Consider the following 26,943-nt stretch of genomic DNA (forward strand, 5'->3'; position numbering starts at 1 on the left):
AGGTCGTGTAGTTCATCGTGTTGCGCACTGAATGCGAAGTGTATCAGCTCTAGCTTTTCGACTGTTTTGCAGCTTAGGAGGGTCTCGCACCCAGCATCTACTACGTATATTCGGGCCCGGCAGCTGGCGTTACTGTGAGCGAAGTTGGATTTGAATGATCCTCGCACAGGCAGGGGTTTCTTCGATCCATAGGCGTATAGCCTGACTTTCCTCTTGAGGAGCTCTGGTCTGGGGTTGAGACTGTTGAATGCTGTCACGGGCATGACATTTACTGTGGCACCGGTGTCAATGATTACTTTCAGTGGGTCTCCATTGGAGAGGATGGTGCATGTTGGTCTCCTCTTCTGTCGTGATTTCCGTGGGTCCACTGCTGATATTAGGTGCACTTGGTGTATTCGCCTCTTCCCTTTCTTTCTCCTTTCTTTGCCTTGCCTTTCGGGGGATGAGTCGCTGTCACTCTCATCGCTGTCGCTCGTGGTTGGGGATCTTTGTGATTCGTCGACTGCCCTGGCTTTCCCTCTCCGCGTTGGTTGGCGGGGTTCCTTGGGCGCGAATCTCCTTCGTGGTTCTCGTGATGGCCGCGGGTCTGCGTCTCTGTCGTTTTTGTTCGGTGGATTTAGGCAGACTGCAGCGTAGTGGTTCAGGCGGTTGCATTTTCTGCATGTTGACCCCCACGCTGGACAGGATTCCCCTTTGTGCCATGGACCTCCGCACCACTTGCACAATTGGTCGCGCCTTTGTGGTGTTTGCATTCTCGGGTTCTGTTTCGGGCGGGTGCCTTGGTGTCGGGAGATGGCTGCTACGTCTTCTGTTGGTCCAGGGTTGTCTAGCGGTAGCCTCTGAATGGCTGCTTCATTACTGCTACCTGGTCCTCTGTTTGTTCGCGGAGTCGTGCCATCTCAAGGATGCGTGATAGCCGTACATTCTTCTCCGATAGTATCGCCCTCCTCAGCTTCTCAGAGGAGATGCCATTGATGATTTGGAGGCGGATGGCGAATTCCTCGTCTGGAAATTCGCAGCCTACAGCCATCTCGCGAAGGCGAGCATGAAACTTGTCCACTGTCTCCTTTTCTCGTTGTCTTGCCATGCAGAAGTGAAACCGCTCGTAGTCGGGGTTGAGGTCTGGTTTAAACATGTTGGAAAGAGCGGCTTTTGCTGCGGCGTAGTTGGCATCGCTTCCTCTGTTTGGCGTGGCGTTGAATAGGCGCAGGGCGGCAGATCCTATGTTGAGGAGGAGAAAGGTGCGCATTTTTTTGGGTGTAGCAATATCTCTCGCATCAAGATGCATCTCAAACTGTTGTAGCCATATTTCCCATCTGATGGCTGCTCCGTTGGTGAACGGGTCGAAAGGTGGCATGAACGTGGTTAGCGAGGGGTCAGTGCGTTCATCGGTGAGGCTCCTCCTCGACGTGGACCTGGCGCTGGTCTCTGATGGGCTGAACGTCGGGTCGGACATGTTGTGCTTTGCAGTGTTGCGGCGCTGTGTTGCAGCTTACCGTGTTGTGGTAGTTGGGCCTGGTGTGCGTGCAGCGCGTGGTCCCACGTGCGGCGTCTTGGCAGGGTAGGCCGCGTGTAGTCTCCGTGGATTGCCTCTCACTTGTCGTGTGGGTGGTGATTACTGCTGGATGCGGCTGCCAGGGTTAATGAGGCTGCTTCCTGGGGTGTTGTTTAATATGATTTTTTTTCTTGTTGGGGCCCTGGGGTACTGGGGCCACTCTCCGCCGCTGCGGGAGGATATCTCTGATGGTGGGCGGGGCCGGCGTCACTGCCTTGCCGGCTCCGCGATGGTGTAAACGCGGGTCCGTGGGTGCGACGGCTCCCGTTGTCGTCGGGGCTCGCAACCCACTTACCGCCTCGTCGCCAGTGTGATGTTCACCCGCCGGATGCGGCGGGCGTGACAGATGCGAAGCGAGGGCCTCGCGCTGTTGTCGCAGTGCGCGGGGGCGGCGCAGCAAATAAGGACAGGACCACGCTCGTAGCTGCATAAACCCGGACTGTCGTTAAGACGCCAGTTCCGGTGATACCTTTATTTCTACACCCCTCCGTCGTGTATCACGTGACCCTGCGTCTCGGGACACGTGACACCACATTATGCCCCAATCTCTCTCACAAGATCACCCAACTCAGTACGTGTTGGGAGATTGAAAAAAGAGAAAGTGAATATGATGCATGCTCCAGACTGAGCCCAGCTACCAGTGTGCATCTTCAGGGCGTGGCAGAGACAATCAAGTCCACAAGGTCGAAACTCTGACTGCTTGCTGGCACACCTGCTGCATAAAGAAAAAAAAGATGAGCACAACAGCATAGCTCTCAACCATTTGAGTCGCAAAAGCGGGTGAAAACACCCGATTTTGTTTTTGGCGGGTGAGGGGCCCATTGAAATGAATGGGCCTGCAGGAGGCTTGGCGGGTGAGTCCACTCTTTACAAGGCGGGTGACACCCGCCAAAAGTGTGTGAGTTGAGAGCTATGCAACAGTATACATTGAAGATAGGGGTTGCAGTTCCCACACCGAGTGCTTGTGCACCCCTCCTCCAGTCCCAAAGATGTCCAGCTCTGCAGTTCCGAACGGAGTGTTTGTCAGTCCTGTCTCTGAGACCCATGTACACATCAATCAACAAAAGCCACAGCCAAAATAGCAGTCGTGTCTTTGCACATGATCGTACTTCATTCAGATAATGGTAGATTAAGCCAAGGTGCCCCCGCGGGTTCCAGGATGCAACGCCCGTCCATGTTCCTCACACCCTGCAGGAATTTGATGTCTCTGGAACGCTAGGCCCCATGTGGTAGCCTGGGTGAGGCGCCAGGAAATGTTCCTGGCAGCAATGGGTGAAGACTGCGTTGGTACCAACAAATCAGTCATGCCTTACTTGGTGGCCCCTGCCGTTTGTAACATGGTTGAGACTCTACGACCTGCTGACAGAACCTTCAACGCAGCCAAGAATGCACTCCAAGAGTACTTTGCACCCATGGCAAACCTAGACTACAAGAGATTCCTCATGAGGACCGCCCTGCAGAAGGAAGTGGAACCCCTCAATGCCTTTCACAGTAGACTGCGGCGGATGGCAACGACGTGTGCATTGCCAGATGAAGAACACAAAGTGCGGCAACAGCTAATTCAGGCATGTTCATCCTTTAAACTAAGATGACAAATACTGCAAGAACTAGGCATAACCCTAGTACGCATCCTAGAACTGGAACGTTTGCACAATTTGGCAGATATCAGGGCCGACAGGATGTGTACCGCCATGAAGTCGACCAAGCTAGAGTAAGCATGCGCTCTAGGAAGACAGCAATTCTACAGAACAGACAAACGACTGCCATGGAACAAGAGGGAAGGGCGAGGAAATGAGGTGACCCTGTGTCCCAACTGCGGCTACGACCTGCCCCGTTCTAATGACTGCTGGCAAAGGGCCACACCTGTGGAAGATGTGGAACAACAAACCATTTCACCCGGGTCTGCCGAGCATCAGCACCATCGACACACCTGCAAGGGCAAGCCGGCTCAAGACAGTCGGCTCAGAGGTAGCCATGGAAGGTTGCACTAGTGGGGCAGTCACCACCTGACGAAAAGCAACCTGTAGAGGCAGAAACAGATGAAGAAGATGTATTCTTCATTTACAGTATGTCTGAGCTGAATACCTCAAAACGACGCAAGCTAAAGTGTACAGTCCACATCTTCAATTCACAGATTCCCATGTTGGTCGACATGGGGGCATCAGTGAGCGTCATGGCGGACGAACAACGGACTGGCAGATGCTCCGCCCCTACAAGAGACACAGGTACAGATATACATTTGGAGGCAAGGAGTCTTTGCCGTTAGAGGGTGTTATCATCGCACCTGTTCGACATGCGGACACCACCATCCAAGCAAGATTCTTCATCTCCAAAGTCGACAAAGTGACATTACTAGATTGCGCCGCAGCAGAAGTTTTACACATTGTGAACTTTGCTTTCAGCGTATATGTGCAAGACATCCAGTCCTTGCTGGCCAGATATGTGAGAGTGTTCACAGGCATAGGGAAGCTCACAGGCGATCCAGTCTGTCTGCACATTGACCCCACTGTACAGCCAACAGCGTTGAAGCACAGGCGAGTGCCATTCCACCTAAGGGAAATGATCAAAAAAGAACTTGAGAACCTGGTTAAGATGAACATCATCAAAAAAGTAGAAGGGCCAACCCCGGGGGTCTCCCCGATTGTAATTGCCAGTAAACCCAAACAACCAAACTCCATTTGCATATGTGTAGATATGCGTCACCCTAACAGAGCAATAAAAAGGGAAAGGCACATCACCCCAATGCTTGATGACATTCTAGCTAACTTACAGGGGGCAAACTTCTTCTCAAAGCTGGACTTCAGCCAGGCTATCACCAGTTGGTCTTAGACCCAGCCTCCCACTACATTACTACGTTTACTACGCACCTCAGGGTATATATATAAAAGCATCTTAATTTTGGCTTTTCCTCGGCTGCTGAGGTGTTCCAGAACACGATCTCCGGAGCACTGGCAGGGCTGAGGGGAGCAATCAATATTGTCACGGCTCGCTCCCTTCGCTCCCGTTCCTGCCACTTGGGGGCATGTTTTGGGGTTTATTCCCTACTGGACATTTCCTCCGAACCTTATGCTACAGTGTTCTCATGAATTGGGAACGCTAAAACCTTATTTTCCAAGTTACTTCCCTTCCGGATCCATTCCAGGTTTTTGGCAGCCAGCATGCTACTTTAATCAAATGACTATGCTTCCCAGAATGCCTGGCTCACTGCTTCACCTCCTCCCTTGCAGGACAAGGCTGGGTGGAGGATAGGCAACACCTGTGGCTGCAGGTGCAGCAGGCGGCACACCTGAGGGGTGTGCTCGTTAAGCAGCTTTAAAAGCCTCAGTTTGCTTCAGTCCAGCGCTGGTCATTGTTGCAGTGTTCCTGTTGTGACTGGTCCCTTGTTCCTTGTTCCTAGCTTTTGTGCCTAGTTCCTAGTTCCTGTTTCTTGTTCCTCTGCCCTGGATTTCGGATTTTTGTGCTTAATTGATTTCTGCTTTCTGGATTTCCCTTTCTGTCTTCCTCTGTCTGCAGGCAGCCTTTCTCTGTGCTTTACCCTTTGATGCTGCCCAATTTGCCTGTGTTCTCTGTTTCTTTGTTGCTGTCCTTTGCTACTGAAAAACATGATGCTTTAGTCTTTCCCTTTATAGATTTAGCTTCCTTCCTTAAGGTTTCCTTTTGTGATATCATTTTCCCTGCTCCTGATCCTTACTTTCTATTGGGATCCATTCCATGTTTTCCATCGCACTTCTGCATTTATTTCCCATTGATTATTAGGTGTGGGTGTTATTGTAACTAGTCCCAGTATGAATGCCCTTTTGTTTTCCTCACTATTTTATAATCACTATTCCTACTTGCCCCTTGACTAGGGTCTTATGTATTTAGTTTCCTCCACCCATTGCTGTTATAGCCTTCAGGGTCCCTGTTTGATCAACTGGGTTCGTGAGTTTACTGACATTCAAGTGGTCTTTCCGTTCCTCGTGAGTACTGTTTCTAAGTTGCTTATTCAGTATCATCCAGAGTGTCAGCTCACAGATCCTGTCCTTGCTTGCCCTCTACGTGGGCTTAGCGCTGTCATTATCTGTAATAGCATAGTAAGGAGTTTGCCGACTTTCCTTTCAGTCATAAGGAGGTTCCAAGTGCTTACCCCACATCCCTTTTCATATATTGGTATTATTGTTTCACTCTATTTGTACTCCTGGGTTTTAGTATACACATGTCTTGGGTATTGTATGCACATATTTAGATTCAAAGTTGTACACTGTGCGATTCCGTGCACATTGCCTTCTTCCTTTCTTAACAGAATGACCAGCCGTTATTCCCGTTTGAATATGGCCAGTTTAAGAAAGAAAGGCAGCAAGACCACTAACAAGTTTGTACAGAAAGCTTCCCTTAAATGAATTCCTTGTTACAAATGGGTATTTACGTGCAAAGTATTTTACCCACAGGATGGCCCATCGTACATTGCCTGATCCTAGTTCTGTCTTTAATTTTGATCCAGATTCTATGTCCGCACAAGCCTTAGCAGCGGAAAACAACACACTGTTAGATTTACTACACACAAGTACGTCTGTTGTTGAACCCCATGATTCCGGTTGTGCTTTACCTCAGATTGAACAGTTTCATGATTCAAACATAAAGAATGGAGGGGTTCATTGCATATCTTCTGTTTTCAGCCCTCAGTCTACTGCTTACTCCTCTGCAAAAGTACTTAATGTAGTCCCTAATGTCAAGAGGTCTGATGTCAGTAGTCTGCTTAAGGGTAACACAGACCAAGTCGGTAACAGAGAGTATAGATCACAAAACCTGCAAGCAGTAAATGACAATGTACAATCAGTGCACATCCGGATGGCAAGGGCAGGATCCAGCCCTGATGCTACCATGCCTTCCCCTGTGCCTACTGATAGGGATGTACAGTTAAGGCGGGGCATGCTAAAAGCTGAACTTGAGGAGTTAAAACAAGAATACATTACTTTACTAGAGGAGAATAAAACCTTATGGTTTTTTCTGAATAAACCTCAAACTTTATCCGTTGATGAAGTGAATACTGTTCAATCCCTGAGTGCGGAGGTTTTTGTAGGTCATGATACTTGTCAATATGACAAAATCTATGGGGAGTGTAAGTCCTCTTTCTAGCACAGCACTTATTCAGGGCACAGGTTCTGACAATTGTTCTACCGTTTGTCAGGAATTGCCGTTAGCTGAAGATTTACAAGCCACTCCTTTAGCTAAGATTTCCTGTGTAGCAGTCTGTCATAACTCTGAGCTTGAACACATACATGCTTCTGATTCCCAAAAACAATCCACAATGGTGGCATACACAGAATCAGTCACTACTGTAGGCTTAGGTTCTGCCCTTGATCTAGCTGCTGAGACTGAAGTAGACATTCAAGCTGATGTGGAAAACGATGCTACCTCTGTGTTCGCTCCTTCTTCTGCCAATTTTTGTCACAATGAACAGTCAAAGACAGTACACAATTCATGTTTTGATGGACTCATTCCACAGTATACTGAACCAAAGACCCGGCAGGTAATTCCTGAACTGTTGATTGTTAATATGCCACTTTCAGAAGCTAAGACAGAGGAATGGACATTTGACGAAATCCTGATTAACAGAGACTTCACTATGGTGATTCCTCTGGTTGATTTTGGCTCCTACAAAGGAAGAGACTCTGTGTCATCCACTAAGGAGAGGGACGGCATGGGTACAGCTCAGTCTTTGGTTACTGGTACCAAGGAGTCAACCGCCCTAAAGGTGCTTTCCATTCCTGAGCCACAAATGTGCCTGTCGACTTCTGGGACTTCAGTCTGTCCTCCTACAACTATTGACTATGAAGAGGATAACAGAGTATTGGAAATGGGTTATTTAACCAAGAAATGTAGCAGTGGCATGAACAGTATGACAAAACAAGACAACTCTCTTACCATATGCCCAAGAGTAGGGTTCTGTAGAATGTAATATCCGGAATTGGATTTGCTAGGGAATGATGTTGAAACATCTACCAGCCGGAAAACAGTCCTTGTACAACAGACGTGAAGCAATGCTCCTCCTAACACCTGCTGGCACGAGGACGTCTAGCAGAGTTGCCAGAAGGCAGTCCCAGTTCAACTGATGTGAAGAAATGCTCCTCCTAACAACCGCCGGCACGAGGACGCCTAACAGAGTTCCCAGAAGGCAGTCCAAGTTCAACCGATGTGAAGAAATGTTCCTCCTAACACCCGCAGGCACGAGGACACCTAACAGAGCTCCAGGAGGCAGTCCGGATAAACGGGAGGAAGGGAAGTCTCGATAAAGGTAAGTGAGCAAGGATTCCGAGGGTGAATGCGGGAATGGTTATTTGAATGCGTGCGATTGACAGCAAGTTGCGAGAGCAGGAATAGGAGTCAGGTGGGTCCCAAGTCGATAACCGTGCAAACAGGATGAAGTACAAAATCGGCAAACGTAGCAGGTCAAATAGCGTTCCAATAGCCGTAACGTAGCTTTCTTGAAATGGACCGACAGGGAACAAGACAAAGGGATTCCGTAAGACGTGGTAGGTAACCAAGAAAACAATATCACCAAATGCAAAAAGGCCATAGAAAATGAATTCAGAAGCAGTGAATTCAAAAATGGGCGGGGCATAAGTAGGAAACCGCAAATCACATGACAAGGTGGAAACTGAGCTTAACGTGAAAAGACGCGTGACCTGATGAAGCGGAAGGACCTTGTTTCCATGATAACTCCCACTGTCGCTGAACAGATACACGGCGGATAGGCACAGCTTTCGGATTACGTGGAACAGTTGCCTGATAGTGCGATTGTGAGGGACAGCAGGGAGCAGACCCCTTACTTGAATATGGGTTCTTAGTTTCCCCAAATGTCTGGGCCACCTCAGTTTCCTGACAGACACTCATGGCACCTTTCAGTCATCATTCTTATCTCAGGGTCCATTCCTGGCCACCAGTACGGCTCTCTCACTCTTCTCCTTTTCATGTTGCTCCCCAAGTTCCCTGCGTGGGCCCTGCACATGATGGTTCTTCTCAATGCTACAGGCGGGATATCTTGGTCGCATCTCATCAGCATACCTTGATCCTCAAATGTGTCATCTGATACTTTCCAGTACGGCCGCAGACCTTCTGGGATCATTCTTTCATCCGGCCAGCAGTTTTGTACCAATTGTGTGAGTTTTGCAGTTGTGGTGTTGTTGACTGCTTCCTCTCTCCAGTGTCTCTCACTCATCTCCAGGTATTCTTTGCTTCGGAGATCTCCCAATGAAGCTACGATGCACTCATCCTTCAGGAAGTTGTCATTTGAGCTGTTCCGCTCCGGCGGTCTGGACATTCAGTCCATCTGTGCCTTTCGCCATCTGTGAATATGGACCACTTTGTATGTGTACTCTTGAAGTTTTGCTGCTATGCGGGCAAGACGGGGGTGGCCATTGTCGTTCCTCCTGGGCTTAGCATGTGTACCAACAGCTTATGGTCCGTCACCAGTTGGAATTTGGTACCCCAGACGTATGTCCTGAAATAATTGGCTGCCCGTGAGCAAGTCAGCATTTCTTTTTCAATCGTTGAGTAGTTCATCTTTGCTTGTGACAGTGCCTTGGAGGCGAACGCCACTACCTGCTCCACGTCACCCTTCCTTTGAGTCAATGTCACTCCCAGGTCATGGGAATTGGCATCTGTGGTTATGATGGTCTTCCACTGTGGGTTGAAGGGCTGTAGGCAGGTGGCATGTGTGATGCTATCCTTCATCTTCTTAAACGCCTCCTGCTGCTCTGTTCCCCACTTGTACTCAGACCCCTTTTTCATTAATTCACGCATTGGAGCTGTGGTTTCCGTAAGAATCTGTACAAACTTGGCGTAGTATTCAGCCATTCCCAGAAACAATCTCAGTTCAGTTGACCCTGTTGGATGGATCTGGAGCTTTCACAATATCCTGGAGCAGGTCTTTCGGGCTGATGGACGCTTTAGAGATTTTGTAGCCCAAGTACTCAACTCCGTCTGCCCTCAAGACACACTTGTCAAATTGTAGACGGACTCCCACTTCTTGTAGGTGTGTCAGCACTTCATGCAGCACCCAGTCGTGCGTTTGGACATCGGCTGCAAAAAACAGAATGTCGTCATGAGAGTACACCACATTGCCAATTGTCCTCAGTAGTGAGTCCATCATGCGTTGGAAAGCAGAGGCGGCGATGACAGACCAAACGGCATGCGGGTGAACTGATATGTGCCGAATGGGGTTATGAATGCCGTCAGGCACCTCGACTCTTTGTGTAGGCCAATTTGGTGGCATGCATCCCTAATGTCAAGTTTGGAGAATACTTTGGCCTCTTTCATTAGGAGGAGTAATTCATTGATATTGGGGAGTGGGCAGCTATCCGTTACCACTTCGAGGTTCAAGCTGCGGAGATCTATGCATATGGGCAGCTCGTTCAAGTGTTGTTTCTTGATCAGGAACACCAGGCTCAACTACTCTGACAACTCTACAATATCTATCATCTTGTTTTTGAGCATCTTGACTGGCTGTTCATGTAGTGCTTCTCCTCCCGTGGCAGGGACCGGCCTCACTTTATGTTTGAGTGGGATGGCTCTGTGCTTTAGCTTTATTTTATACGCATAGTTCCTTATTGGATACTGGGGGGCCTTTTGAGGTGAGTGATAGTACTTGTCCTTCCACGCTGGCATCTAGTTTCATCTGCAATAGTGCTTGATCATCCCAAACCAGCACAGCTGGTCCTCTTTCCGAAAAGTATACTTTACTCTCTGTTACCCTCCCTTTACATTTGATGGGGCCTTGTATGTAGCCCAGCAAGTTTACTGTGACTCCCCGGAGACTGTTGGTGTCTGCTTGGTTGTGCGTACTTCCACTCTGTCTTTCCCTACCATTTCTTTGTACACAACAAAGGGTAGCATGGTTATGTCAGATCCAGAGTCGGCCATGACCCTTGTTTCATTGCTGTCGACTTTGATGATACAGTGTGGCTTTTCCCTGCAAGCCGTGATGCTGTTTACCATGATTACTGTGGGAGATCCCTCTTCCTCCGATGACTCTTCCATCCTAGCCGTGTCACTGAGTACCGCTGCAGCCATTTTCCTACCTCTTCACGTGCAGGCGGCGGCCACATGTCCAAATATGCAGCACTTTGAGCACTCTTTGTTCTCAGCAGGACACTCCTTGTCATTAGCAAGGTGACTGGTGCTGGCACATCTGTAGCATTTAGCCGGTTGTCTTCTCTGCGGTCTGCTGTCCTCTGTGTTTAGCTGCCATTGCTCCCTTCTCCCTTTGAATTGTAGGGTCTGTACTTCAAACTCGGGGCAGCTCCCCCCAAATTCATTCAGCCTCCCAGAGGTCTCCTCCACTGCTCTGGCTATTTGTTTCACCTTATCCAGTTGCAGTATTTTTTCCAGGGTGAACTTATCTTGTATATTGCGGCTGTTGGTGCAGGGTTAACATGTTGTATATTCTTTCCTCCGACGTGTCTCCAAAGGCACACAAAGCAGCTAGTTGTCTCAGTTTTGTATTATAGTCATCCACCGGCTCATCCGGCTCCTGTTCCTTACTGTAAAACCGAATCCTGTGTAATACGACATTCTCGCTAGACGAAAACCTCTTCACGATTTGTCTCACCCCCTCTTTATAGACTTTGTCATCATCACCTTCTTCCGCCTCGGGTTTTAATCCTGTGAAGATTCTGTGGCCTTCCACCCCTAATGCATTCAGTAGCATGACCCTCTTCCTTGCCGCTGCGAAGTTCGCGCCACCCACTGCTTCCACGTACATCACAAACATGGGTTCCCACTGCTTCCATGGTATGGTTTGCCTACCTGGGGACTGGAGAAATGCTGGTGGTGGTGGTGTGGCACATTGCATGATGTCTGCCGTTGGTCGTCACTTCTGTCCACATCTCGGCCATGTTGTGGCCTCCCAAAGATTACTCTGACTCTTTCTGGTGCGACACTGCTCTTATTGCCAACACAGTAAAGCTGATTACACACAGTTGCGTCACTGTGAAGCTTCTAGTCCAAGACCTATTCAGTGAGTCTTATGAGGGCCAGTAATAGGGGTGAGAGGCTGGCGTAGGGATTGACCAGACTACGGATTAGAGCACTGGGGCTGCGGTCCTGTCCCTCAGCAACCCCATCGTGAATGTCTTTCGCTCGCCCACTCTTTCCTTTTCCCGTTCTGTCCTCTCGCGAGAGGTTGGGTCAGCTCTTGCGAGGTTGCACTCTACACAATCCTTCTGCAGTTTCCACCTCTCCTGTTCCCTTCCAGGCCCTCTGTACGTCTCTGGCTCCTCACTTCACCACTAAAACCCAGGACATCCTGTCCTCTCTCTCCTCTTCCTCTCCTTCTACCTCTCTTGGCCCCCATCTGGCCGCCTCTCCATCTCCTCCTCCTTTCTTCTCTGACCTTTTCGCTTCTGCTTTATCTCTCTCTCCCCGAGCTGGCCTAACTGTCTGCTCTGCTGAATGGTTGTCTGGCTACCCTCAGAATCTCACTGGGTAACAAGCACTTCCACAACCAGTATCCCCTGCACTGCCGCTGGGCCTACTGTGCACTTAGGGGCTGCACCTGGAACCCTACAGTCCCCTGCCTCCTGGCACTTACCCAGAGCCGTGCTGCCCTGGCTTCAATCAGGGCAGCAGTTGCTCTGAGTACAGAGCAACTGGTGCCCTGATTGCACTCTTCCCCTTCCTGATTGCACTCTCTCCCTTGACTCTCCCTGGTACACCTCCACCCCGGCACTTTGCCTTCGCACTTGCACGATCTGAATGACACAAAGCCTAGTAAGAAACACTTGTGCACAGGCGCGTTATAAATGACTTATAATATCATATCACTCCAAAGCAGAGGATTCTCTGAGTATCTTCAGAGCCTGGGAGTATGACATTGAAAGGTGACACTTGTGTAGACTAGAGCAAACCAGGAGGCGGAGAGGATGATGCAGACCCTCAATTTAGTCTTTTCGCATTGCGCATGTCAAGGGGAATGCGAGAGGAGAGCCCTTACCAGTTTTTATCAGAGTATGGCACCACTCCACACTGCCCGACTGGTGCACCATCTGCGGAAGCCCTCTTCCTGCGGTGCTCAAGAGGACTGTTGCCATATCACTTACTCTACAGCCCTGGAGTGATTGATGATGACCTTGTGCTCAAAAGAAGAAAGAGAGCGAATGAGAGGGAAAAAAATCATAAGGGGATTACGAGATCAACATCTGGTCAGTGGGGTACATGGTGCTGATCCGCTCAAGGCACCCGAAAGGGAAAACCTTCCTACCCCATGAGCCTAGCCCAATGGAGGTGGTAAAGACCAAGGGGACTATGATTACCGCCTCAGATGGCTGAACGGTAGTAACAACAAATACCAGCTTCTTCCGAAAGATAGCAAAGTCAACTGAAGAAGGAGGCAATGACAGTCCAAACCATCCAAGATGGACAGATCCCTCGTGATGGCCATATCTAGAGAGTGAAGAATCTGATCTAGGGGAATCATTGTCCATCGATGACGAAGATGGACCGACAGATCAAGTGCGAGGCACGGTTCTGATAGAAGAGGATTCTGGATGTGAACTGCGATATCCAGTGAGAGAACGACACAGACAACCAGCATACCTGAAAGACTTTGAAGTCAACACCCCTTCACTTAGACACCTGTCAACTAAGTGCAGTTGGTGATCTGAGATAGGTTTATGTTACTGACTGTTTATTTCCACCTGTTGTGGCCATCTAATAATGGTGTCATTTATTTATGAAAAAGGAGGAGTGTGGTGTGTGCTTCTTTAAGCACATCATGATGCGTCAAGTCATGGGGTCAAGTTAATAAATAGGGACGGCACGTGTCATGTGAGTTAGTGAACATGGGGACCCTGTTAGAACACAGCACTGTCTCTGTGTCATTCTTGTCAAGTGGGAAGGCCTCATCAGGACAAGGCCACAGCCCCCCACAGGTCTGAGGCGGACGGGGGATGCTATTCAGCAGAGTTGCTGGAGGTGTGTGATGGTGTTGGCAAATGCACAGAAGCTCTTTCCTGACTCCTGACGTGAGGAGGGCAACCCTATCAGCAGTGAGCTGGGTGACGCTGTTGCAGCGCCGTAAGGGCCAGAGGAGGTGGGAGCTGTGTGGGGAAAGCCTCACTGCGGCTGCTGGTGGGCCCATGCCTGGGTTACTCGATTACAGCAGGCCAGGGAGGCCCCCAAATCCAGGTGAATGGTGGACCGTCATAGAGACCATCAAAGGGTACTAGGACACGCTTATCTTCCGTAGGGCTTGCCAACTGTTGAGACCTTCGTCGGAGAGGCTCTGACTGCAGGGAGGTGCTGGTAACAGAAGTGGATTGCAGGGGGCAGAGGAACACTAGCCCAGGTAGCTCCTTATAAAGGATGAGCCTGGTGGAAGGCAGGTGGGCCTTATAGAAGTTGGCCAGTACTCAGCAGAACTACAATCCTTGAGACTTGTGCTTGGTGGGCCTCAGGTTCCGGATTACAGTTCGGAGGCCTGAGCTGATCCCCTAAAGTGACACTGCAAGGTGTTACAGCGGTGGAGAGATGATTCCTTCCATGAAGGAGGAAATTAGAGATATTTTGCAGGAGATAAAAGCCCTATGGGGCCCTGCAGGGCCCTATAGGGGGACATCCAGGCATCGATTCTGGATTTGCGAGACAGAGTGAAGTTAATGGAAAAATAAGTTTGAGGGTCTGGAAAACAACCACCTGGAGGCAGACCTCCTTAAAATTAACCGATTTGGAATCCTGGGAAGAGGAGAACAGGGAACAGAGAAACAAATTTAGAATGATAGACTATATCCAAAAGAAGATGAAGGCTTTAGTGAATTCTCTGTTCCTGGACCTAGGTGTAAGGAAGTTCAACTGGAGCGGGCACATAGAGGGGCATGGTGAGAGGCAAGGCCCCAAGGTCGGTGGTGGTAAAGTTCCTCTGATATGGAGACAAGGACGGAAGTGCTTGAGAGGGTACAACCACAGCAGAGTGTGCAGTTCGGAGGTGTACTGGTGCAAATTTATCAGGACCCTTCAAACTTTACACTAGCCAGACAGAGAGATTAACATCATGGCTCTTTGAGGGGAACATTTGCTACCGATGGACATACCCCTTGGCCCTGGTGTTTGAAATTGGTGAAATGGACTATAGAGTGACTATGGGATCTGAGGCCCAGCAGGTGCTGAAACATCTGAGGGGGAGAGGGAGGGAGACCAAGTGCCCGCCGAGAATGGTAATCCCTCGAACTGTGATTCTTTGAAGGGGTTTGGGCAGGATATTCCAGAGACTTAACACTCCGTCGCCAGTGATGTGAAACGGGCCTGGTGTCATCCCAGCTCTGGGTAAAAAATGACACATATAAAATAAGAAAGGGGGAAGGGATCCAGAGAGTGGCTGTGCTTGAAGTTCTAGGATGGGGAATGTTCATATGTTTGAGTTTGATCTATTGGGAGCGAGGAGTGGGGTTAGTTGTCTTTGGTGGCCCATTTAAGAACGAGTGTCTCATTTTGGGGAGGTTGCCATTTGTCAAAGGGGCAGATGAAGGGTCTTATTGACAGGAGAATTGCCCGGGGGGGCGGTTGTATTGTCAGTGGTTGGGTCATGACAGCGGTGACTGCAACTTTGGGGGGACAGGTGGATCAGTTGATTATTTGGTCATTGAATGTGAAGGGGGTGAATTTGCCTACCAAGTGCTCTCTGATTGCCAGGGAGTTCAGGAGACAGGGGCTAGTTATCCTACTGGTGCAAGAAACAAGGACAGTGGTTAGGGGAGGAACGCTGTGTGCCCTGCCGAGTGATTGGTCAGGTGTATGGGCCTCTGGTGAGGTTAAGAAAGGTGGAGTGGGGATTTTCTTACACAAAAGACTGAGCATATGGGATCCACGAGTATGAAAGGGAGCTGGTGGCAGGGCGTTGATGGTTTCAGATACTGTCCGTCGTGTGATGGTCTCGATTGGCACAATATATTGGCTTCTTCAGGAACACGTTAGACCAAGTGTTGCAGGAGTGCAAAGGGACTCTGATTCTGGGTGGGGATTTCCATATTTGAGCAGACCCATTGCTAGATCGCTGTACACTGGGGAACGATGACGACCAGGGCATTGTGCAGGAGGGGGAGGGCAGACTACTTGAGGACACACAGGATGGTGGCTGTTTGGCACGCAGGGGAAAAGGGTTTCACATTATTATCCCCACTCCATGGTACATATACCCACATTGATTACATTTGCGTTTATAAAGAACTAGTGGAAAGGGTCTCCTCTTATGCTCTGGTCCCGATAAGTTGGTCCGATCACGTTATGGCCCGTATGGATTTCTCTATAGAGGGATTGCATGAACCGGAATCACTTTGGAGATGTAAGAACTCCCTGTGGAGGGACACAGTGTTCTTTCAGGAAATGAGTGAGGCGATCACCACATATTTTGAGGTCAGTGATACTGGGAGGTTGACAGCTGTACATTATGGGAGGCGGCGTAAGTGGCCTGGAGGGGAGGGTTGATAAAGGAAGGGAGCTTCTTGGAGAACAAACTGCATTCTGAGATTAGAGCTCTGGAGGAAAGGATACAAGGTAGTGTTCAGAAGGAGAACAAGCTGTTAAGGTGAGTGAGGGGTAAAAGGGGGAACTGAAAGTGTTGGGAGTGGGTAAGGTGATGTATAAATTGCAATTTCTACGCAAAAAGTACTATGAACATGGAGATAAAGCAGATGCTCTCTTGGCAATGCGGCTTTGGGGGCAGAGGGTGGACATGTGGGTTTAGGGGATCTTGGACGACCAGGAGAAGTGTCACACTGCACCAGAGGAGATTGCAGGCCACTTTGCTGCATTTTATGAAGTACTTAATGGGAGAGAGGGGACAAGGGAGATGAGGGAGAGGGGCACTTACCTGGAGGGGATCTCACTCTCGAGGGTGAGCCTTGAGGAAGCAGCTGGGCTGGAAGCACCAATCGGGAAGGAGGAGATTATGGTGGTGATTCGGAAATGCAGGGGTTAGGGAAGGCACCCAAAGACGATGGCTTTACAGTTTGTGTCTATGCAACTTTTGGAAATCTTTTGGTTCCTCATTTGTCCAAACGGTGATACCAAAGGATGGAAAGGACCCAACCTCATGTAAATTGCATATACCCATATCGCTTTTGAATGTGAATGCTAAAATATTCACAAGAGTGATTGCATCTCAGTTTGAGGGGATAATGCCCAAGTTGATCCACTCAGACCAAGAGGGGTCCATAACAGGGATACAGGAGGCAGATAAGGTAAGGAAGACCGTACATCTTATGTCTGAAGTGAGAGGCAAAGGCGGTAATTCTACACTTCTAGCCCTGGATGCCAAGAAGGCATTCAACAGAGTTCAGTTTCGAGCAGGCGATTCTCAATGGGATAGTAGCAGTGTATAGGGATCCAGGGGCAAGAGTGTCAGTGAATGGGAGAATTTCGAGGCAGGGGTCAAGACAGGGATTTCCCCTTTCATCCCTGTTGTTCTGCACAATACTCCTTAAGTGGAGGGGATAAGGGTGGGGGAGAAGGAATTTAATTTGGGACTATATGCTGTTGATATTTTATTGCATTTACGGAACCCAAGGTCCTCTGCACCAGTTGCGCTAGGAGTAATAGAAGAATATGGGTTAAAGTCAATTGGCAGAAATTGATTTTGTTTCCTTTTGATGTGGATGAGGGTAGAGATATGGAGGCCCTGAATGAGCTGGGGATGGACGTGAGGTCGGAGAAGATATGTTATTTGGGGGTGACAATTACTAGGACATTGAGTGAGTTGAGTCAGGCTAAGTATCCCTGCTTTTAGAGATATTATATGGGGATATGTTGGTGTGGCGTAGAGGTAGACTGCATGCCCATAAGATGAACTTTCTTCCCAGGATTCTCTATTTGTTTCAGTGCCTGATACTCTACTCACAGATGCGAAAAGGTCGGATGCACCGCTTCCTTTTTCAGGGGAAGGAGCCGTGGGTCGCTGATAACACTTTGGATTGCCCAAGGAGAAGGAGGGGATGGGGTTCCCAGATCTACTTCTATATTATAAGGCGGTGCAGTCGAGGGTACTAGTGCCCCACTTCAGGGAAGATGTGATCAAGCAATGGGTCTACTTGAAAAATTATCATCTAAGACCTGTGACGGTAGGGGAATGGTTATGGTTCACTTGGGACAGATTGCCAAGAAGGGTTAGAAAGCACCCCATACGGGTGTTGATTTGGAGAATCTGGAGGAGAGGCTCTGTAACTAAGGGAGTTACCACATTACTGTCTCCGCTCAGTCACCTATGGGCACCAGTGGTGAGGGACGATATTCCACACCCAGAAAGATATGAGAGTTGGTTCAAGGAAGCGTTGTTGAGAGTAGGACAATTGTGAATTAAAGTGAAATGTATACTGGATCTAGAGGCGTCCCTGTAGATTGGGCCTTTTATATGTGTTCTCCTATTTGCAGTTAAAGGGTGTGCTTACGGTTAAGAATTGGAAGGGGAGGTTTCAAAGGCATCTCACGTGAAACAAGAAGATATTGGACTCACATGGGAAGATGAAGGGACTCCTTTCATTACTCCTTTCATTGTTATATGCCTCTTTGGTGGATATGGAGGGTTTGAAGGGTAGATGGGAAAGAGACTTGGGATGGGAGGTGGATGAACATTTATGGCGGTTAATGTGTAAAAGAGCATTCTGGACTTCAGTGGCATGTCAGTATAAATTGCATGGCATTAAGTTATTACATCGATGGCAATAAGAGCCTGTCCGGCTCTCCAATATGTATCGGGGAGTAAGCCCTTCCTGTTGGCAGGTATGTGGGGAATGGGCCACATATTGGCATATGTGGTGGGCATGTGAGAAGGTACATGTGTACTGGTCGGAAGTGTTGGGATGGATACAAGAGGCAGAGGGGATCATTAGTGTATTGGTTGGACCCCATGCTGATATTCTTTGGGTTGGTGGAAATAGGGGAAGAGTGAAAGCCCCTGCCTCATATGACACACTTTTTTGTTGGTTGCAGCAAGAGCTTGCCTGGTGACACATTGGAGGTGAGAACGGCTGCCAGGGAGAGTAGAATGGTTGGCAAAAGCGAGGGAATTATTTTTGATGGAAAAGATAACTGCTACGCTCTATGGAAAAAGCATAGGAGTTGAAGTAGGATGGGTGGGGTTGCATAGCAAATACAGGGTTTCATAGTCTCATATCACTAGCAGGAGATTGTTTATGGGAGAATCGATTAGTCGGGAAATCCGTCCCCCATATGCCAGATTTTACCTTTGCTTAGAGGGACGAAGGGCTGTCATGAGTGAGTCACCATCCCAGAGACTTACTGTGAGTTTGATCTTTGTGTGATTGCAACATGATTTCCTTACAAAGTTTTATGATGTGTTTCCGTAGGGGGTCAACGGTGTGCGGGGCGACTTCAAAGTTGAGGCGAGACAACATGTTCCATAATTGTTTGGTAAATGTATGCTGATGTCCTTCTTGATTTGATAAAATTAAATAAAGGTCCAATTTAAAAAAGAAATTCATACTGTGTTTTCTGTACAACCGTCTCTCAAGTGGAGAGCACTGTAGAACACCCATCAGCACTAGTGCATGATAGTGACATCTTTTACTTTCTCGTCATCAGCATCAGCAGGAGGACAATGTTCAAAGTCTCCCAAATGTGCTTTCTCCAAATCCTCTGGAACTGCATATGCAATGGGAAGAAGTGTGTGTTCATCCTGTGCATTGTTTAAATTCCAACATGTTTGGCTGACAGAGTTGTTCTTGTCTCTGATGATGGTCCCCACTGCACTTAAACATGTTCAGAGTTGACACTGGCAGCAGGGCACACTAGATATTTGATATCCTGCATAGTGATGGCCACTTCTCCATTTTTATTTTTAACTTTAATTTTGATTTGCATTGTTACATTAATATAAACAGCAACAGTAAAATACTGTAAACCAAAACAACACAATATTCCACCACCTTCCCCCTTTCCCCTATCTTTGCCAGAGATTCCAGAGCAAACTATGTCACAGTCAGGGATGTAAAGAGTCACAGACATAACAGTAACAGTGCATAATGAATTTCTTAGATCGGCTCCCCCAAAGTATTGCTGCGTCAGTGAAAAGATTCCTATGGAAGGTCACCCTGAAGATCTTTGCCCACTCCTCGTCCATTATCTCCCCCATTATCTCCCCTACTACAAGTTCAACCCAGAACCTCTTGAACCTTTGTCTCCCTGTCATGTTGCACACGACCAGGACCTTGTAAAACTCGACAGGATACCCCGCTGTGTAGTTGAGGAGTCTAGTACTTTTTCGAACCGGGTCAGGTCCCTAGCAAAGGAGTTACCCCACTTTAGATCTGTGAATGTACCCTTAATTCTTAGATAATCGAAGATAGAGACCACATCATGTCCCATTACTCCACGGAATTCCAAAGTCCAAAAATGCCCCCTCTCTGAACATCTGACCTGCCCTTTCTAGACTTCTGTCCGACCATTGTTGGGAGGACCGCAGCCCTAAGTGAGCTAGCCCAAATGGAGGACCCCACACCAAGGACATAGGAGAGGGCCAGCACTCTGATCGTACTATTATTTTTCCAGGTATCCCAGAGTACCCCCGGAGTGGAATGCCCTCTAAGTTTCCCGGGAATATCCTTAGGCGGGGGGGCCAAAGGAAGTCACATACTTTCAGTATGTGTGTTTCCAGATCCTCCAGGTAAGTACAGTAAGTTTTCATATCCTCCCTCTTATGCTCCAATATAACACGTAATTGGGCAGCCTTGTAGTACAGGTAGAGATCGAGTATGCCAAATGTCCCCTGCCCTGATCCCTCGTGAGCCTAAGGGTAGACTTTTTCACTCTGGGTATCTTGTTTTGCCACGCAAATCTGCTCAGTGCACTGTTAAGACCGCTAAATAACTTTTATGGAAGTTTGGTCGGGAGGGCAGAGAAGAAGTATAATAGTCGAGGGAGAACATTCATTTTGATCGTAGACTTGCAGCCATAACAAGAGAAGATAAAGGTTCCCAGCGCTTAAGATCTGCCTTAATTAACTCTATCAAGGGATCATAGTTTGCTTTCGCCAATGCCTTTAAATCCCTTGTCAAATAAACTCCCAAATAACATATACATCGCATCTCCACCTCATTCCTATGAATCTAGAATGAGTTTCCAAGAAGGATTTACCATCCCCTAAGGGCATAATGCAAGGCTTGTCTTCATTGATTTTTAATCCTGACAGGTGGTTGAAACTAGAAATGTGCACCAGCCGTTCCGTGAGCGAAGAAACAACATTTGTGAGATAGCCCAAGATACCATTGGCAAAGAGGGACAGTTTGAACTCAACCTCTCTGTTACGGATGCCTTCAATCATTTGGTTTGCTGTAATCAAAACGGCTAATGGCTGCATGTGAAGCACATATAGTAACAGTGATAGAGGGCACCCCTTTCTTGTCCCTCTTGATAACTTAAAGTAATTCATAAGAGCACCATTGACTTGCACCCTTGCTGTGAGCCTTCTATATAGGGTCTGCACCCATCTTAAGAAATTAGCCCTCAAACCCATTTCCCACAAGTCTTGCATCAAAAAATGGCCGTTCCGCCCTATCAAAGGCCTTTTCAGAGTCTATAGTAATCAAACATGCTTCAGAATCAGCAGCCTGACCATGGTACAACAGGTTAATTGTCTTCTTGATATTATCCGTTTCCTGCGTCCCCCAGATAAAGCGCACCAGATCCGCGTGAGCTAGGGATGGTAGCAGGCCCTCCAGCCTCCCACTCAAGATCTTAGCCAAAATCGTCACATTGTCATTCGACAGAGAGATTGGACGATAGGCTGAACAACGTGTTGAATCCCTCCCATTCTTTATGAATAGCCACTATGATTGCTTCCATCATCGTGTTGGCAGGGCGTCTCCCATAATATTGCATTGAAGACTCTCACCAGGTAAGAGGCAAGAGTGGATCTATAGGTTTTGTAAAATTTCACAGAGAACTCGTCCCTGCATGGCGCTGCGCCTGCTTTCATCTTTTTAATAGTCCGTACGGCTTCCTCCTGGGTAATCAGCGAATCTAAATTCTCAGAGTGGAGTAGCGGCAGAGTAGCAGTCTTTGGCAGTGACTGCAGTTAATCTTTGTTTCCAGCCTTTTTGCAGACCTCAGTCTATCTTCAGTCTTCAGTGTTTGACCAGTGGGGAGGAGACTGTTCAAAGCCCCGCTTTTCCCCAGAGCGGCCGCTATGGTCGCCATAGACCCCGTGGGCACTGCTCTGCTCAGCCTCTCCGCTCAAGAGAAGGGCCGTCGCTTGAGGAGTTTGCGCCCTCGTGCTGAGGAAAAGAAGAAACACCCTCCCGCCAACGTGAAAGCGGATTGTTTACACATCTTGTCGGATGGTATTCCCAAAATTGACCGCTTGGGTGCTGGGGACACGCCCTCCTCAGACCAGGCAGCTACGGCCCGGTGACTTCCCTGGGAGCACGCTCTATGGCTAGCAAGCCCGTGGGACCCGCATCTATTCCGGCTCTGCAGCCGCGGCTGTCCCCGCAGCAAGCTACAACCGTCATGGCAGATCACTACCACCCACCTGGACTACTCCAAGATGTTGAGCCGTGTGATGAGCCAGCTACAAACCGGCCCGCTCTCCCAAACACGGCTTCAACGGTCCTGGACCTACCTGTGGCGGTGCTGGTTTTGTCTGCCTCGTCTGCCGTGCCCAGTAAGAGCCACCCGAGGATGTGCCCCTCTCCAGCGGCCGCTGACTCCGCGCCACCTGCTGGAGGACGGACGGTGCCAAGTCACGGAGGGGACAGAGAGGGCCGGCCCAGAGGGGCGGGTAGCGGACGAAGAGTACGCACCAGGTGGCGCAGGAGAGGCGCTGTCTGTAGAGTCCCTTGGTATGGGGGAGGAGCCCTCTGCTACAAGATTGTAGATGATTGTACTGTTAAGGAAACACCAAGCAACACATCACTCGGCAGTAGATCAGCTGGTGACGCTTTGGAAGCCTTGCAAGCAGGGTGCACGCCCCATGGCCAACCCTTCAGGGTGAATATCGAAATCCACCCTATACCACATAATGAAAAGTTGCTGTCTACTCAACATAACAATAAAATGCAACCTACGCAATCTCAGACTTACGAGCCGGACTCAAACGGGGAATGGGTGGACTCAGACGATTTGAGCAACCATTCAGACATTTCCCCAAAGAGAGCTCCCACTGTGACTAAGGGTAAAGGTCCTTGCTTTAAGAAATGCAAAAGAGCTGCAAGGAACAAAAAAACATGGCCAGCCCAGTCAGGCGGTCAATCCACACAGCCATGTGGGTCGATAAAAAACAAAGGTGAGGAACCCTTGTGTTCCAGCAACCCTAAAAAACAGTTAGTAAAACGAACAACCAGGAGAATACTAAAATCCAAAGAAAATCCGAAATCAGTGGAAACCAACATTTTCTTAACACACACTCTAAAAGATTTCTTTGGGAAGCGATGCAAAAGAAAATATGAAAATATTTGTGAAATCAGCGACAGCGAAATGTTGGAAGTTGTGTTCAGTTCGGAGGAACCCACAGTTTCCAAAAACCAAAAAACAACAGGTCCAAACCTGTCTGTCTCTTTCCATCAAGAGGATCTTATACGAAAGAATCCCCCTCTCGCATTAGAATTGGCGGACGAAAAACACAAAACTCCAACGGGTTGTGAGGAGAAGACCACAGGTGAGATTCGTACCGCACCACTAGCAGATGCGAACAGGTCGGGTCGACAGGAACCCCCTGACCTTGACACGGATCTAAGCCAAAGAGGGAAAACTACGCTAATTGATCCCCCCAAGGAACCGAATGAAAAGGAAAAACTGGTTCCACTGATTACAACTCCACGTCGTCCCAGACCAGCTAAAAAAGACTTGCTTACATCAATGGCGTCGACTCCCTTGAGAGCTAGAAGACTCGGTAAATTACCGGAATCTATACCTGCAGACTCGCCAAAGAAAAAACTTGACATTCTGACAATCATGTCAGCTGTAACGGTGGCTTTTGCGCCCTTTACAAAACTGTATGAGTCAATAAATGACCCTTTAAAAGATCACAGCACAATTTCAGCAATGATGCACTCCAAAACTTCTTAATGTGGAGGGTTACATAGTGGCAATAGGAAAACAAAAAGAAAAAGCACAACTCACTTTCCAACATCAGGCGACTGCTGAAGAGCAGGCACAAGCAACACTAACAACCTCCAAAGAGGTAGGGTGCCAGACCTTGTGCAACTGGACTGAACTAAACCAAATACCATCCAATATGCCAAGTGGCCCTGGGAAGGGTAAAAACATGTCTAGCATCACTCTTCAAAAAACATCCAAAGTGTCTGAGACAATCAGCAATCCATCAAGAGATTCCAAAGACAGGGGCAAAGACATCAGCCAGTCTGGAGAGAAGCATCGACATAACTGTGTGTGCGAAGGCAACGAGATAATACTCCCGATTGTCCTCGGAAAATCTACCAACAAGGGAACGGAGCTACTGTTAAACAAAGACTTCCCTATCTTTGTAGAATCTAAGTCAACTCATGCTGCAACACAGAGGAGAGAGAAACAACTGGTTTTCCGCCTACCTGTGCTGGAAAAGGAACAGGCCGTTAAATCATGTATGAAGCCGGATTAAAAATTGAGGCCAACGGCAAACCGCAAACCTAGTGACATGACCTCAAACCACACTAAAGAGGGCACTTCACCTACCTGTATTGACTTGGTGGAGTCATCTAGTTCACCAGACACATCAGAAACTACTGAGGACTTCCTGATGGATGAAGCCTTAGAAAACCTGAGCCAACATCTTGATGAAACTTTGGTGAACATCCCAGATGACACTTCGCCGGTTGACAGGCCTAAAGATCAAAGATTGGAACTGACAACAGATACAAATGCCATCGATATAAAAGATCAATCCCTCTTTTGTCACTGGAGGAACACTGCAAGAAGGTGGGCCAGATCGAAAAATGGGGCTGTGATTTGCCGCTGTATAAGGGAAATGAGAAACCGGGCGAAGCCTCGCAAAGGGATTATCACTCAAAAGCATCAAACTCACTAAATTACAGCCTGGTGAAGAAAACAAGTAAACCAAAAGAAAAATTGGAAACCGCAATAGAACAGCAGAGGAAAGGCACTCCTAGAGAAGGTCGTAGAGATGATAGGAGAGACACTATGCAAGAAAAGAAAAATCGAGGTAGAGGTGCACCAACAAAATCCAGAACTCAAGTAGTAAAGAGATCGAATCCAGCTTTCAAACTAGAACAAGTAAGTAACAGCCGAGAATACGTCATTCTCAACAGAAGAACAGTAATGGAATTGCTCCACAGCGTCCCAAAAATTAGATCAGTGGAGTCTAACGACCTCCAAATAGTTGAGCCAAGTCATGAAGGCCGACAGGCGACCACCTACTTGTACATATCCTCTAGATTACTAAAAGCAGAGGCTACACGACTCCATGGGAAACCACCTAAAACTGGGAAATGATCTCAGAGAAATTGAGGAACCTAGATACCAACAACATGGAGATGCTCAGAAGGCAAGCAGAAAACACTTGAGCTCAGCGACAACAAAAGAGAACAGCAAGTACACCAGATCTCCACTCGACAACAATCAAAATAAGTACTCTCAACTGCGACATAACGAGAAGCCAATTGAACCACTCTTGGAGACGACAAGTAGCCCTCATGGTGTGAAAGGAAGTGTAGTCTCGTCAAGTAAAGACGAAAGCCAAATTCTAATTTGCAAGCCCAATAAAGAACGACAATAGGAGGCTGGTAAAAGTGAACGAAGACCTTATGGTCCATTAACATTAATAAAAAGAACTTTCACGCAGAATATTGTAAAAGATCTAGAGCAGCCAGCCAAAAGGGAAAAACTCAACCCTTTACAAAACCTATGGGCTTGGCTTCTGAAATCTCTTGCCCCTCGCAGAAAATAGCAACTCGAGTCCACCCAGAAAATTGCCACGCCAGCGAAACGACCCAACACCAACTCAACCATTAGGCTAGGTTCATGGAACACACAAGGGTTTGCTCAATTTACAGTGCCGGGAGATGTGAATCTGGCATCCTTTGATATCCTGTGCCTTCAGGAGACGTGGCTCACAACTTAGCTCGTCTTGGACGGGTTCGACATAGCCTTTGCTCTGGCTAAGAAAGGCCCAAAAGGGAGACCATCATCGGGCCTGCTAATTGGGACACGCACAGGGAAGGGGATGAAAATGGTCAAAATTCCAACAGCGACTCTTTTCCTATTAACAGTTCAAGTGAAGTGGAACTATTGTAATCCAGACCTGGATAAATCATTGACAACATCGGCTATAATTATAAACACCTACTGGAATCCAGATGCCATCTCAAACTATGACTTCCTGGACATGATGGAGAAAGAAATCGATCGATCGTATACCAACCATTCCGAACCACATCTCTTCATCTGAGGAGATCTGAATGCAGTTTACGCAAAGAAGTCTCTACGGCCGCCAGAGACCGCGGCAGAGTTGCGTGGTAACGATTGTCTCTCTCTGTTGACCTCGAGAGATCTAGTTAATCTCGACACTACTTATGCCTGCACCAACCGTATTCCAACCTGGCAAGATCGTAATTCATCGGCCACTATTGATTACATCTTTGTCTCAACCGCTTTGCTTGCAACTATCGTCTCCTTTAATATCTTCAAAACCACGGCAAGCGACCACAACTTATTGTGCACAACGTGGCCAGCTATTTTGGCGGAAAAAGTAATGCCAAACTCTAACCTGGAAGTAAATTGCAAAAGAAATCATCTCTCACTGAGCGTAAACAACATCACTACTCTGACCAACAAATATGCTCAGTTAGGACAATTGGGAGAGGCTTACATTCAACCAGACTACTGCTCACTGCTTAACATCTTTAAAAAACTAAAACTGAACTGTAAGACAGCCAATAAAAAATCTGTCCACAATTATGATCCAATATTGGTCGCAAGAAGACGTCCCCTTAGAAAACTAAAAAGAGCACTAGCTAGCACCAGCTCTGGCGGAAACAAACAAGCTCTGTCTGTAGAGCTGAAGAAATATAAGATCTGGCTTAAAGACTATCGCTACACCTTGTACCAAAGGGACTTGGAAGAAATGTTGAGGCTTGTTTGCGGTAAAAACTCCCGCAAGTTCTGGTCTCTGATCAACTCTACAGAATGAACTACAACAGATTCGCTAATAAACAGCATTGGAGAAGACACTTGAACAACGCATTACAAAAGTCTCTTCTACGATTCTTCGGTAACACCAAAAACCATACAGGAACGAGGTACGTTGTCTTGGGTAGAGCTTCATGTCAGATAAGCTATCTTGGAAGCCCTGAAGAAACGTAAAAGATTCAAGGGCCCCCGGCCCTGACGGATTGACAAACATGCATCTGAAACAGCACCCAGAGGAATGGTCTTTGTTCATCAGCCAG

This window comes from Ambystoma mexicanum, chromosome 8, assembly GCF_040938575.1.
Source record: "Ambystoma mexicanum isolate Mex_15411 chromosome 8, UKY_AmexF1_1, whole genome shotgun sequence".
Taxonomy (NCBI): Eukaryota; Metazoa; Chordata; class Amphibia; order Caudata; family Ambystomatidae; genus Ambystoma; species Ambystoma mexicanum.